Below are 12,203 nucleotides of genomic sequence, written 5' to 3' on the forward strand. Positions count from 1 at the left end.
AAGTACAAAACGGTTGTATTTTAGCTTCTTCCCAAGCTAAAACCTGATCTGAAGATGGGAAGATTACTGCTGAACAGAACCACAGGAGTGCTATCTTTTACAGGTAATTACTCAATTATCAGTAAACACTGTGGCAGGAGACACAATGCCGTAGAGGGGATCACACAAACTGCTGAATGATTCACTTCAACCCCACAACAACATGCATTCACAAAGAGGATAGCCATGCGAAGAAAGGAAAAAGTCATTACACCCACTTGTCAGCGTATTCTTATTGCATGATACATGATAAGGAATGGTGTGTAAGCTGAAATAAAATAGTAAATGTGTATTAGGCTTGTCTTATTAATTCCTTTGTAGAAATAAAACCGGTACCTCCGGTTTATGTTGTTGATACAAAGTAAATTGCATGTATCTAACTTGAATTAATACCTGTAAAACAGGACATCTCTCTTATTCAACATTAAATGCTTTACAATCTAAACACAATCTGTTCACCTCTTTGGTTTGGTTCGACAGTACTGCTGTTTTACCACTAGTGGGAGCTAGTAAACAGATGACACAGGCTCCCCTGCAGGCTCCAACTCAGAAAAAGTTCTTGTTTAAACAGTGTTGGGAACCAACAGTGATTTTATAGGTTTGTTTAAAGACACAGGTTAAGACACAGACAGCCAGGTAGTTAAATAGATGGTTGGGTGGGGGCTGGGTGTTCGGTTACACTAATGTAGACTGAAAGGATGAGAAAACCCGGAGTCCTTTCATTAGTCCGTAAACATTTAGGCAGAATTAACAGAGTAAATAAGATGTGACACTTGCCCTGAAACACTGTGCTGTGACATGACCGACCGAGAGGAGCAGAGAAGACCAATTAGTCAGGATTTTATCTTCCAATTTTAGATTACAGCTGTTGAAAAAGGTTAGTCAGAGCACTGCATCTGTCCACCTGGAGCATGAAACCACACACAACCAAGGATGGAGGCCCCATACAGAGTTACGTGCTTGTGGTCGGTGGTCATACACCTAACCCAAAGCCACAGTCCTCCCCTGTGGTCTCACACTCACCACGTAGGTTAACACACACTCAGTAGTACACGCTTCTCTTCTGAAGCAGCCCTGCAGGCTTCCTAAATCTCTCCCGAGACAACCTGCCGTGAGGTAATGAGGAATTAGAGGGGAGGAAGGAGGTCTCATGAAGATTTACCGGTCTTAACTCCCGTTACTGTCACCCAGAAAGAGCCACAGGCCTGTGGCTATCAATAACAACAACAACCACCAACTCCTAACCAGCATGGCAACACCTCACAGTCGACGGAGGACTTGTCTCGCATGTAAAAAGGCTGCTTTGAATCATGCCTGTCATACACAGTGACCTGAGTTCATGTGTGAGTCAGCGCTATTTTTGCTATTTGCCCTCATCCTGTGACCTCCAGTATCCACAGGTAACACCAGCACACTCCAAAAATGAGCCCAGAGAGGATGTCTTTTTTTTAACCTTTCTGAATTAGCTGACAAATCTGCAGTCCACCTGTCATTGTGTTACATCTGCATTTATGTGTGTTTCGAAATTCCAGTGTAGCTTTGTCTTTAATCCTGTAAACTGCATAGAAATTGAGGGCTCCAATTGCAAGCACGTTTCTCCCTGTTCTCTTATCCATAAAACCCTCATTTGTTTATATTATTGTTTTTGACAATAAATAATAATGACAAATTTAGTTTAATCAACTTTTTAAAAATCGTCTTATTTTCAAAAACAAATTGAGTATGATGATAACAAATCTTATATTATTTGACTAGATAGAAATAAAAGAAATAAAAGTGGACTTTGTATGAGGATTATATTATATTATATTATATTATATTATATTATATTATATTATATTATATTATATTATATTATATTATATTATATTATATTATATTATATTATATTATATTATATTATATTATATTATATTACATTACATTACATTACATTACATTACATTACATTATATTATATTATATTATATTATATTTGTGTGATGGTCCTTCAACATGAATTTAAAATATCAAAAATATGCAATTAATAGTAAATTATAAAGCAACTAATAACAGGGTGCAACATAAGGTAAGTTGAAAACAAGCTATTTAAACTTGCATTTCTATCACTGATATGATGCATTAATATTCTGTACTGTGTTTATTCGGTTACAAGCTGAGTTCAGTGTTTTCAGAAAGAGCTCATGTGACAAACTTCTGCAGCCACTCCTCATTCCAGTTTGCTTCTCCCAAGAACAAGTTGGTAAATACTCTGAATTTAGACAACTTAATCTCTCTGTGAGCCTTCATTTGCTGTCACTTTCTTATCCAGTCTTCTCTGTTTCACAAACAATATTGACAAATGACTGTACTTTCCTGACAAATCCTCATTAAGGCAACTTCAGTACCTTACCAGGATATTTAACAGTTTTTCAGTCAAAGGTTTACATGAAAATCAATGCTGCCATACACAGACAGCATATTGAGCAACTATGCAAGCACATATAATGTAATAGTGGGTGGTTTTTCTATCAGTTTCTTGAGCAAAAGGAGCCAAAACAGGCCGCTGATACAATCTAATGAAAAGATTGATGTGAGTGAAACTTATCGCCAAAAAAAAAACCAACCAAACAGAAAATACATATATATCATGTTCCAGTGGTTTTACAATTTACCAGCTACATAATGTATTACCACATGTCACCATCGGAGTGTGACTCATTCAGTTGTCATGAAAATAACCACAGGATTAAGAGGTGCACTGTGATTCACATGCCAAATGACTGTTGAAAACCATCACGACTTAACTTTTGAAGGGCTGATTCTCATGCTATGTGTTATCTTAAGCTTTTGAAAACATTGTTGTTTTCTGTCACCGAACTCTTAAAAAACACCAGCTGATTGGAAGCACACAGTCGAGCACGTTTCTATGAATTAACCCTCACATGCTTCGCAGAGTGGGGATGCATGCTAACAATGAGTGATCCTGAATGACAGACAAGAGGCTCCCTCTCTCAGCTACTACAATGAGGTGAGCCAGCCAACAGAGGGGCCCCATGTTCAGCTGATGGGCTTACACCCTGGACAGGTATGTACCGTGCAATTACCGGCCTAGCACAGAGCGTGCAATAATCAGTAGGTGCTGTACCATTAAGTGTGGGGGCGGCGGTGAAAACAACTTTAAAGAGAGACCACTAGTGTCAGGTGACGAGATTTACTTCACCTGACTAATTTCTCTCCTTCACAACCGTGCGGGGTGTCCTCCGATGCGAGGAGCGACTGCATGACATGGGCTGCGGTGGGTGTGCCCAAGCATGGGAGAATGTGTGTAGGTGTGCTCACAGTTTTAAAAATAGGGCATGCCTGAGAGTCAACTGACAAATCAATGCGTGTTTATGTTTGTGTCAAGGGAAACCGTGTGAATGTGGCTCGATCGCGTCTAAGTCGGACACGTGGCATGAGAGTATGTGACGTCCATCATCAGAGACGGAGATAGACAGAATGTAGAGGCGGCAAGAGAATGTGTGTGTGTGTCCACACAGAATACAGTCTGGGGCACATATGCAAGGTGCTGTATGGAAATATGAGGAAGTAAAGAATGGCTGAAAACACGAGTAAGAGATAAGCATTATGTTTTCTTACATGGTGTGTGAGTGCCTGCTTGTACTGTCTGTATGCATGCATGTGTGTTCAGCCATGTCTGCAGGGTGAGGTGGAGGCCGATGCTTTGGCAGCAGGTCTGGCACGTCTTTCAGGCCCAAACCTGCAGAGTAGAGAGAGAGAAGAGAGGCAGAAAGCAAATAAGTGTGAGAGTCTGCCTGCCTTCATGCGATATGCTTCACTTATTCCTCACCATCACTAAAAGCTCCTGGCACTGTCAAACCAAATACAGGTCGAGTCAACTTAATACTGTAAGTGGAATACAGTCATTAATGGACAGCGGGGCAGCAGAAAGTACATTACTCCAAGTTAATTTACGCTCACACTCGCAAAATATGAGCTCCCATGTATCTATGTTCACATCTACTTGTTGCTTTCATCTGCCTGGGTGGCTACTGTTTCCACTTGATGCAGTTTTATGATTTTCTCTACTGTGTTTTGGTCTTGATTCGTATCTGCACGTCTTTTACTAAAGAGCAACGAGCAGGCATGTGGGGCATCTTTGTTTTGCTTCGACATTTCAGCCAGGCGCATCGCTGTTGATGAATACATTGTATTTCAGTAGTCAAGCATTTCAGGAATGTGTTCAAAACCTATTTGTGGTGCTCCTTCTGTTAGTCTCCCCTCCAATTGTCCACACAGTGTAGCTGTTATTTTTGATGAAAGCTTCCTGACATTCATATTGCTGTATTAAACATGCTGCTATCCGTGTCACCAGCTGGGCGCCTCAGTCATCAAGTTGGTTTAGTTTAGTGTAATCAAGATTACAGGTTACATTTCCAATCAAGTCAAAACTCTACTGCGGATATGGTTAGATAAAAGGATTTCCCAAATAATAGCGAGATAATACCTACACCTACACAGGACCACATCGAAAGAGAGTATGTGTCCCCTTAGGCAGTAAGTAAATCACTGTACATTGTGACCACGGCACAAAAGTGACGTTGGAGAGTGTATCAACTCGATAACCTCAAAGGAAATCTCTATTCAGTGGCTATAAAAGAGCGCCTCAGCCCACTATCGCTGTGGGGCCGGTTACAGAAAGAGAGAATGGATTAAGAGGGAAAACAGAGAGAAGAAAAGTGGAGAGTGTACAGGTGAAGTCCTATGGCTATGGAGGTTTGCTCAGCTGTGCGGTATTCTTTTCTGTGCCCCACCCAGTAACCAAAGGCCGGGATATCTTTCCATTGCACTCTTCTCCACCCTCGCTCTCTACATCTCTCCCTCTTTCATATTTGCACAGGTGAGAGGACAGCAGTCCAATAGGTGTGGGTGGGAGACTTGAAAGTCAGGTTTGCCTGGCTGGTGGAAGGAGTTCACCTGTGGACTGCAGATGGATGGAGATCTGATCACGGGGGCCCAGCCAGCCTTTTGTCTGGAGAGACAGACAGCAAACATGCTAACGTGCAAAAGTGGAGGGATTCTGTCAATGAGCGATTTACTCAAAACATCATTAGTCATGATGACCCGTAGCACAGTGAAAGATCCAGGCGAGGAACGCAGCCGTACGAGCAAATCGAAAAGAAAAAAAAAAGGTGTTGCACTGTGAAGGATACGAACCTGTCAGACAAAAACAACTCTAGAAAGATGCACGGGAGAACGCCAGGAAGAGGGAGGTGCCGAGCACAGGGAGGGCCAAGAACAGGGAGGCAGGTGGAGCAGGGCAGGAGTCATAAGGGTGGGGAGGCTTTGCTCCCAGGGCCAAAAGTTCACAGTGAGGCAAAGCCAGTAGGTAACTTTAGCCACCGTGTGCCAGAGACTCACATGTTCCCCTCATTGTCTTAACAGGCCAGAGCTCGGGTTTCTGGAACACCACAAGCTTCCTAGAGGATGAAGCCCAAGCCCCATGACCCACCCTCCCCTTCACCCGTCTACCCCTTGGACCCTTAGCCCCACCCTGCAAAGGTAAACACACACACAATAAGCAAACACATACAGAATATGTGAACACACATGAGAATTGGGCAAACACTTGAGTACCCGCTCGAACCTGAGATTCGACTTTAACGTGAACGCACAAGAAAAACCACAACACTACTCCAGCCAAGTGGACAAATAATTTACAGAAGGGCCAAATCAAAGTGAGGCCTTTCTCATCAGGAAGAACTTTGATGTCGTGCCTTTCCCTCGGAAAAAAGTACACAGTGCATGCAATATCAGGTTAGCAACCAGAAGAACGAGTTGTAAATCACCGTAATTAGCATTACGCCCATGTCAAGAGAGTCTCGCTCAGACACATGAGGCGTGATTATCAGACATCAGGATATGTACACCAGAGGCAATTTCCTTTCCTCCCCTCCTCCGTCCTGTAGAATTCCACCACAGGATGTTTGTCTGATTCATAACTTAGTCAGTGAAATGTTCTTCTTCAGCACCCTCTATCATTGCTAAGTTAAGGAACACCTGAGTTCAAGCGGCTTTTAGTACTGCCAGTGTGCAGAATATTGCAATTTCATATTCACTATGTGTGTAGTATTTTATAGCTGAGTTCCGTGACTTACAAGAAAGCCACGTAGACTTTTAGTCAGCACAAGATGTGCCATGTCTTGAATGATTATATAGTGAACGTCTTGAGAGCTCAGTTAAAGCTCGAGTGTGAGATTTTACATATAAATGAACGTCTGTTACATTCAATCCCTTGGCAAGCAAGCTCACATAGTGCTGATTAAGCCTATCAGAATCAGGCAAGTCTCTCTGTATTTCTGTGTCTGTGGCGACATTCCTACACTGGTGCACCAGAACCAGTATGTTCTACATCAGCCAGCAGTGACTGGGATGCCAGAGCTAAAGAGAGGGGCAGCTGTAGCAGCAGAGATGGAGTAGGCTGCAGGAGTAGGGAGCCTATGGGAGAAAAAACAAGCAAATGACCAAAAAAACGTTCGCGATGCTCCTGATGGATAAGAAACTCAGCGGCAGTCTAAAAAAAATAAAAGCACTCGACCATGAGACTGACATCATCAGCACAAATCAAACACTGTTAGTCTCATTGCCAGATTGGGAAAACAAAGGTCAGACACTGCGAGTTTAAAAAGACTTACCATGAGAGAGATATTCAGTCCTGTTTCGTGTTCGTAATAGCCATGCTCATAAGACTTACTGACTTTACCGATCCTTTCTTTTCCTATCTCACTACTAGCAGGCTTACATTTTTTCCTTTAAATGGAATATCTTGACAGATATTGGATGGATTGTGATTAGTGGTGAAGAGCAGGGCATACGCAGATGTACAGCGTTTGGATCACACTCTTACTTTTTTGGTCAGCATTGCTGATACTCACTTCTAAATCCCCTCTGATGTGTCATTCAGTACTGAGAGTGAGAGTCAGAAATATTTCCTAGGAAAGCATGACTATACCGCTGATTGGCAGCGTACCATTGTTGGCTACGTGAAGTTTGGGCAAGTCATGGCTATGCTGCACTAGTGAAAAAAAAATCCCTGTGGATTACCAGCACTATTGTTTGACCCCAAACCATAATAAAAGCCTATGTAATATTTCATGAATTAAAATTTAGATAAAAGATGAAGAAAGCTACTTAAACCATTTTTTCCAGAATAACAAGTGACTTTGCAAAGCTGCATTGGTGCCATTAGCTAGTAGCTCAGCTATTGATAGGCCAGCACCTGTGCACACTCTGTCCCTTACCTCAGCAGGAGAGGATGCCGAAAGCTACAGGTTCAACTATGACTTTCAACCACAGTTAGCACTTTTTAATGGCAGGACCTTAAAAATGACTTTAATAAATCAATGAATTACCCAGAGCGTGTGTCCTTTGCTGAGCAGGTGGCTTTAAAAGAACAGTTTCGAGCATAAATGAATAGGGCTGGCCTGAATAGCAGTTTCTTGGCTCCGGATATTCAGCCCCAATTAATGATGAATATCCGAATATTCGGTTCATATTGTATCATCCGACGGGGGGGAGCGGGGGGTGGAATATTAATATTCGGATCTCAAAATAAATATTTGGATACCGCCACCAAGACTGAATATTGGGATATTTGGGTCTAGCCCTATAAATTAAGAGTATCACAGTTTCTCCAGGCATGACTACATCACTGCTTTTCACTTACTTTTGTACACACATTGTTTACCCTAAAGCATGGTTAAAACTGAATTTGTCCCTTTCATTTAGCACTGCCATCAGATATGTTCTGTGCAATACATTTTATTTGCAACTCGTGAAAATCTCCTTAGCCTCAGCTGCACTTAATTTTTTGTGCTTCCTAGCAAATGTTAGCATGCTAACATGCTAGACAGGATCAGAGAATATAGTAGGTGACTTAAGTTTAGCCTGACAGAGTTGCTAGCATCGGCATAGACTTTCAGTAGTCTTGTTTACAGTGTGGATTGACAGAAAGTAACACAATAGTTCATGGTATAGTTTTACTTGTAAGGATGGAGTTAACTTCAGTCAATTTTAAAATGATAGGCATGTCCCAATTAAAAGCAAAACCAACCAGCAAGGTGTCTGTCTACCAGAACAGTTTGGCATTGATTCTATAGTCTCTGGAGCTCTGCTGAACGAATGAACACCATTCTTCCAAAAGACATTAACTAGTTGCACTGTCAAACACATTGATCTAAATCTTCCAAAAGTGTTAAACTGGGTTGAGATTTAGTAATTATGAAGCCCATAACATATGATTGACGTAATTTTCATCAAATCATTCAGTGACCTCTCGTGCCCTAAGGATGGGGGCATCATCGCCCTAGAAGACACCAATCTGGTTAAGGACAGAAATGCTTCATGATAGGATAAAGATGATCACACAGGCCAACTTTGGATTTGCAGTGATTCTTTTCTCTAAATAGAGAAATGAATCCAAACAATGCCAGTAAAATGCTCTCCACAGCATAGCAGACCGGATCCCATCACCGTAGGGGGCAAGGGTTCAGGTTTTTCTTTTAATTTGTCCTTACTTTGTTGTAAAGTCTCTTTGTTGTTGTTTAAGCCGAGTGTTATTGTCTAGAAGATCTTCAGGAGGTGACCTAGTGGCAGAGGGATTAAGGGTCTGACAATGAACTGCAACATCCCCAGTTCTTATGCAGCTGGTGATTATGTTGCAGGTCTTTAATTATTTCCCCACTTTTTGGTCATTTCTCTATGGTAATCTCAATGTTAAATGCATATGTTGCCAAAAAAAAAAGAATGAGAATATAAAAAAATGATTAAGAGACACCAAACAGTAACAGACTAATGTAAAGTAAGAGGAAACCTGATTGTCCTGTTTTATATTGATGCCCTATAAAGTGCTAGTAGTAACACTACACCATATATGACACCATCACACCATCTCTTACATCTGTCTAAACCATTATACATGCATGTGGCCCTTATCAAGGTCCACAAATCTGCCTGGTCCACCAGTCTGACAGCAGAGTTGTTATTATTGCTTATAGTGCTGAAGTTTGACTGCACATTTTTAGGTGAGGCTGTGGCAGAATTCAAAACTTTTCCCGTGTCCCTCAGACTGTCGCTCTGTATTCCATCTCTCTCACTGCGCTGCAAGGAGTCGCACTGGAGGCTTGTGATCCCCATGATCGCTGAACTCACAGAGCCGTGATGTCATCAGGATTCCACGAGGCCAACACAATGACCGTCTCCACGACAACATAACTCCGCCGGCTATGCTTGGAAAGCGTGTACGCTTGGTTTGCTCATGTTGTGGGGACATCAGTCTGTTTACACACTCACATTGTCGTGACCTGCCTCTGTTTTGGGGGATAAAATGCAAATCATTAAATTCTTGGGTGAAGATTTTGTTTAGTTTAGGGTAAGCTTAGGTTTAGGTTGTGATGGTGACTCAGGTCAGGATCCAGGAAATGAAAATGAGTCAAAGTAATGCCCTCTGAACAGCTCCAAAGAGAACTTGTATTTTATAAAGCACTATTTATCTTTTGTGATCACATGAACACATGAGGTCTCCAGCATGATCACAACCTTCTTCCAGCCGCACATGTGGCACCATATAATATCACTGTCATTTCCAAAACAACTACATAGGTATAGATAGATAACAAGTCTCTCTTCATGGGAGGTAACAGTTCAGGCCTTTCTAGCCGTTGGTGAGCCCCAGATAGCTGCTGACAAGTTACTCAGGCTAATGGTCTCCCACTGGGAAACAAAAGACCCCATGAGTTAAAGCTACATAAACCCTTGCAGGTATGTAATGTCTGACCATGAGTGTACCAATATCATATGTGTCAATATGTGGAAAATGAGGGGTGCAGTAAAAATACAGGCAATAAGCATTTCTGGGGGGAATATTTCTGTCAAGTGAAAATAGATCTTTGGAAAAATTACACCAAAAGCACAGACAGGCTGAGGACAAAATGTTCCAAGTGTTTTGTTAGAAATTCATGGCTCATAGATTGAAGTAAAAATTTTGATTATATTTTCATTGTCTGCGGCTGCATGAAATAATGTTGAATAACGTCGAAGTTTTAAAGACAGGGTCTCAAAGAGCTTTATCATATCCTCCAATTAATCCATCCATTTCAATTCATGTTTGCACATCTTTACAAGGACAACAGTGCAAACCCTCAACCGTAGTTAAATCAACTTGTATAAAGAAGTATTTTTAAAAATTCTGTCTAACTTTACATTCAGAAGCATTTGTTATTTTTCCCGCCGCCTGTATTTCTTCTGCTCTTTTTAAAGTTATCAAAGCTACGAGGAAAGTCTGGTTTTCCTCTGCGTTTTGGAGCCTCTAGGGAGCCCTGGGACACTGTGTGGAGGTGTGAATGCTAACGTGGCTCAATCTGTATGCCACAGAGGAAAAACAATTCATGCTAATCTGCCACCACAGACAGGAGTCCAGTTAGGCCAATCAGGAGGGGAATCATCTGGAGTGGAGAGGGCTCAGATCAGCCTAGATCAGGGCCCTGATTGCAGCAGGGTGATTTACAGCTTGAGAACAATGATGGCTGCCTGGGTCAGCACTGATGGAGAGGCTCTGACTGCATCGGCAGACAGTTCAAACTCACCTGACACTCATGCGCTGATGTGCATACATGCATGAGCACACGTGCAGGCGAGCACACACACACCCACACCAGCCCAGCCAGCAAAACACTCATACATTGTGTTAGTCACTAAGGTACTGAGATCAACTTTGCCAGGTTTACTCCGTGACCTAAACCTGGCCCAAAGGCTCGTTTTTGACCCTCTGCATTTTGCTAACAACACACAAACCAAAACAACTCAGCAAGCTACTTCCTATGAACTCGTCACAGATAAAACGGGAAGCTACCTTTGCCCTGCAGCAGCGTATGTAAATACGACGGGAAAGGCTGAGGTTTGCATGAATTAAAGAAGGAGGGAGTTCAGATGTTAAGTGTGCATGGGGGGGAGTGGGTGAGACAGAGAGGCAGGGAGTTGGGGGTGTCAGCATCAAGAGTTTTCTTTAGAGCACCCCCCTTTGATCTGCCTGGTCATCATTTCGGGAAAGACGAAAGACCACAAGGGATGAAAGGTCTCTCCAAAGTGACCCTGTGGCTTCTCTGGCACTGGTAGCATCCACACCCAGGTGGTGCATCAGCTCAGAGGCTTTGTGACATCAACCAAGATCTGCGAGTGATAGCAGACATTTGACTTGAGAACAAAATCCAAGTTATACCAAACAAAACAGTTAACAAATTGGACCAAAATCAGCCATTTTATTCTCTTTCCTGCTGCCAGTTAAGACACTTAAAAAAGGGTTATTGAGGGAAATTGAGAAAATGACCATGCAAGCAGATATAAAATAAAGAATTTTAAAACATATACAAAAACATTCCTTCAAATACTGTGGGTTGGACTTTTAAGGTTAAATTCTGAATCCTAGAATTCAAATTGTAGTATAATTTCCTATGTTTCTCATTACTGTAAGTCCATAAACATCAGAGCCAGTTGGATTCTAGTGATCCTAATAATATCTAGCTCAGTGTTTGGTCATTCACTGGAACACTGTAGATCCTCCTAGAAATCAAACGTGTCGCACAGAAATTTAATGACAGATTTAACAGCCAGAGAACAGTTTTGACAGTTAAAACTGCCAATAAAAAATACCACGGTCCTGCAGCTGTCTGTTTAAAATGAACCTGCTCCTACTTGCATCTGGAGAAGATGGTGGTATTAAGAGAGAGTTAATTCAGGGTTTGTCTTGTGTGTTTCAAAGTGGCCGCACTGTTGCCCCGGGTCCTGTGTGGGAGTCGAGAGGTTGGATTTGACGTGCGATACTACACAGACGAGATTGCTCTGAGCTTCTGGAATAGGCAGGTGAGTACATGCACATGTGGCCTCCCCCTCCACCCGAATCCACACACTTAGGCACAAACACAGGCACAAAGTCACAGGTCACGTGGGGATCCGGTTCATTCATACAAGTGTGTTAGCTGGAAACTGGATATCAGCTGGGAGAAGATTAGTTTACTTCATGTAATCTGGAGGATAGTTCTTCCTGAAATGTTCAGCTGTAGTTTCTGGTGAGTAGTGAAGATTCCCCTGTCGGGTTCTGGAAATGTCTGACAGTGATACATGAGGCT

General features: G+C 42.1%; 1 long non-coding RNA gene across 2 annotated transcripts in view; it reads right to left on the minus strand.

The window, feature by feature from the left end:
- Nucleotides 1-12,203, minus strand: part of LOC118471403 (uncharacterized) — a 42,375-nt gene that overhangs the window by 7,370 nt on the left and 22,802 nt on the right. Inside the window, exon 4 of one of the 2 annotated variants that reach the window (XR_004848702.2) lies at nt 3,661-3,781. This is a non-coding gene — a long non-coding RNA (uncharacterized LOC118471403). Of the gene's footprint in view, nt 1-2,656; nt 3,782-12,203 lie in introns of those variants that run through there. The other variant, XR_004848701.2, reaches the window with a different exon arrangement.

This window comes from Amphiprion ocellaris, chromosome 13, assembly GCF_022539595.1.
Source record: "Amphiprion ocellaris isolate individual 3 ecotype Okinawa chromosome 13, ASM2253959v1, whole genome shotgun sequence".
Classification (NCBI taxonomy): domain Eukaryota; kingdom Metazoa; phylum Chordata; class Actinopteri; family Pomacentridae; genus Amphiprion; species Amphiprion ocellaris.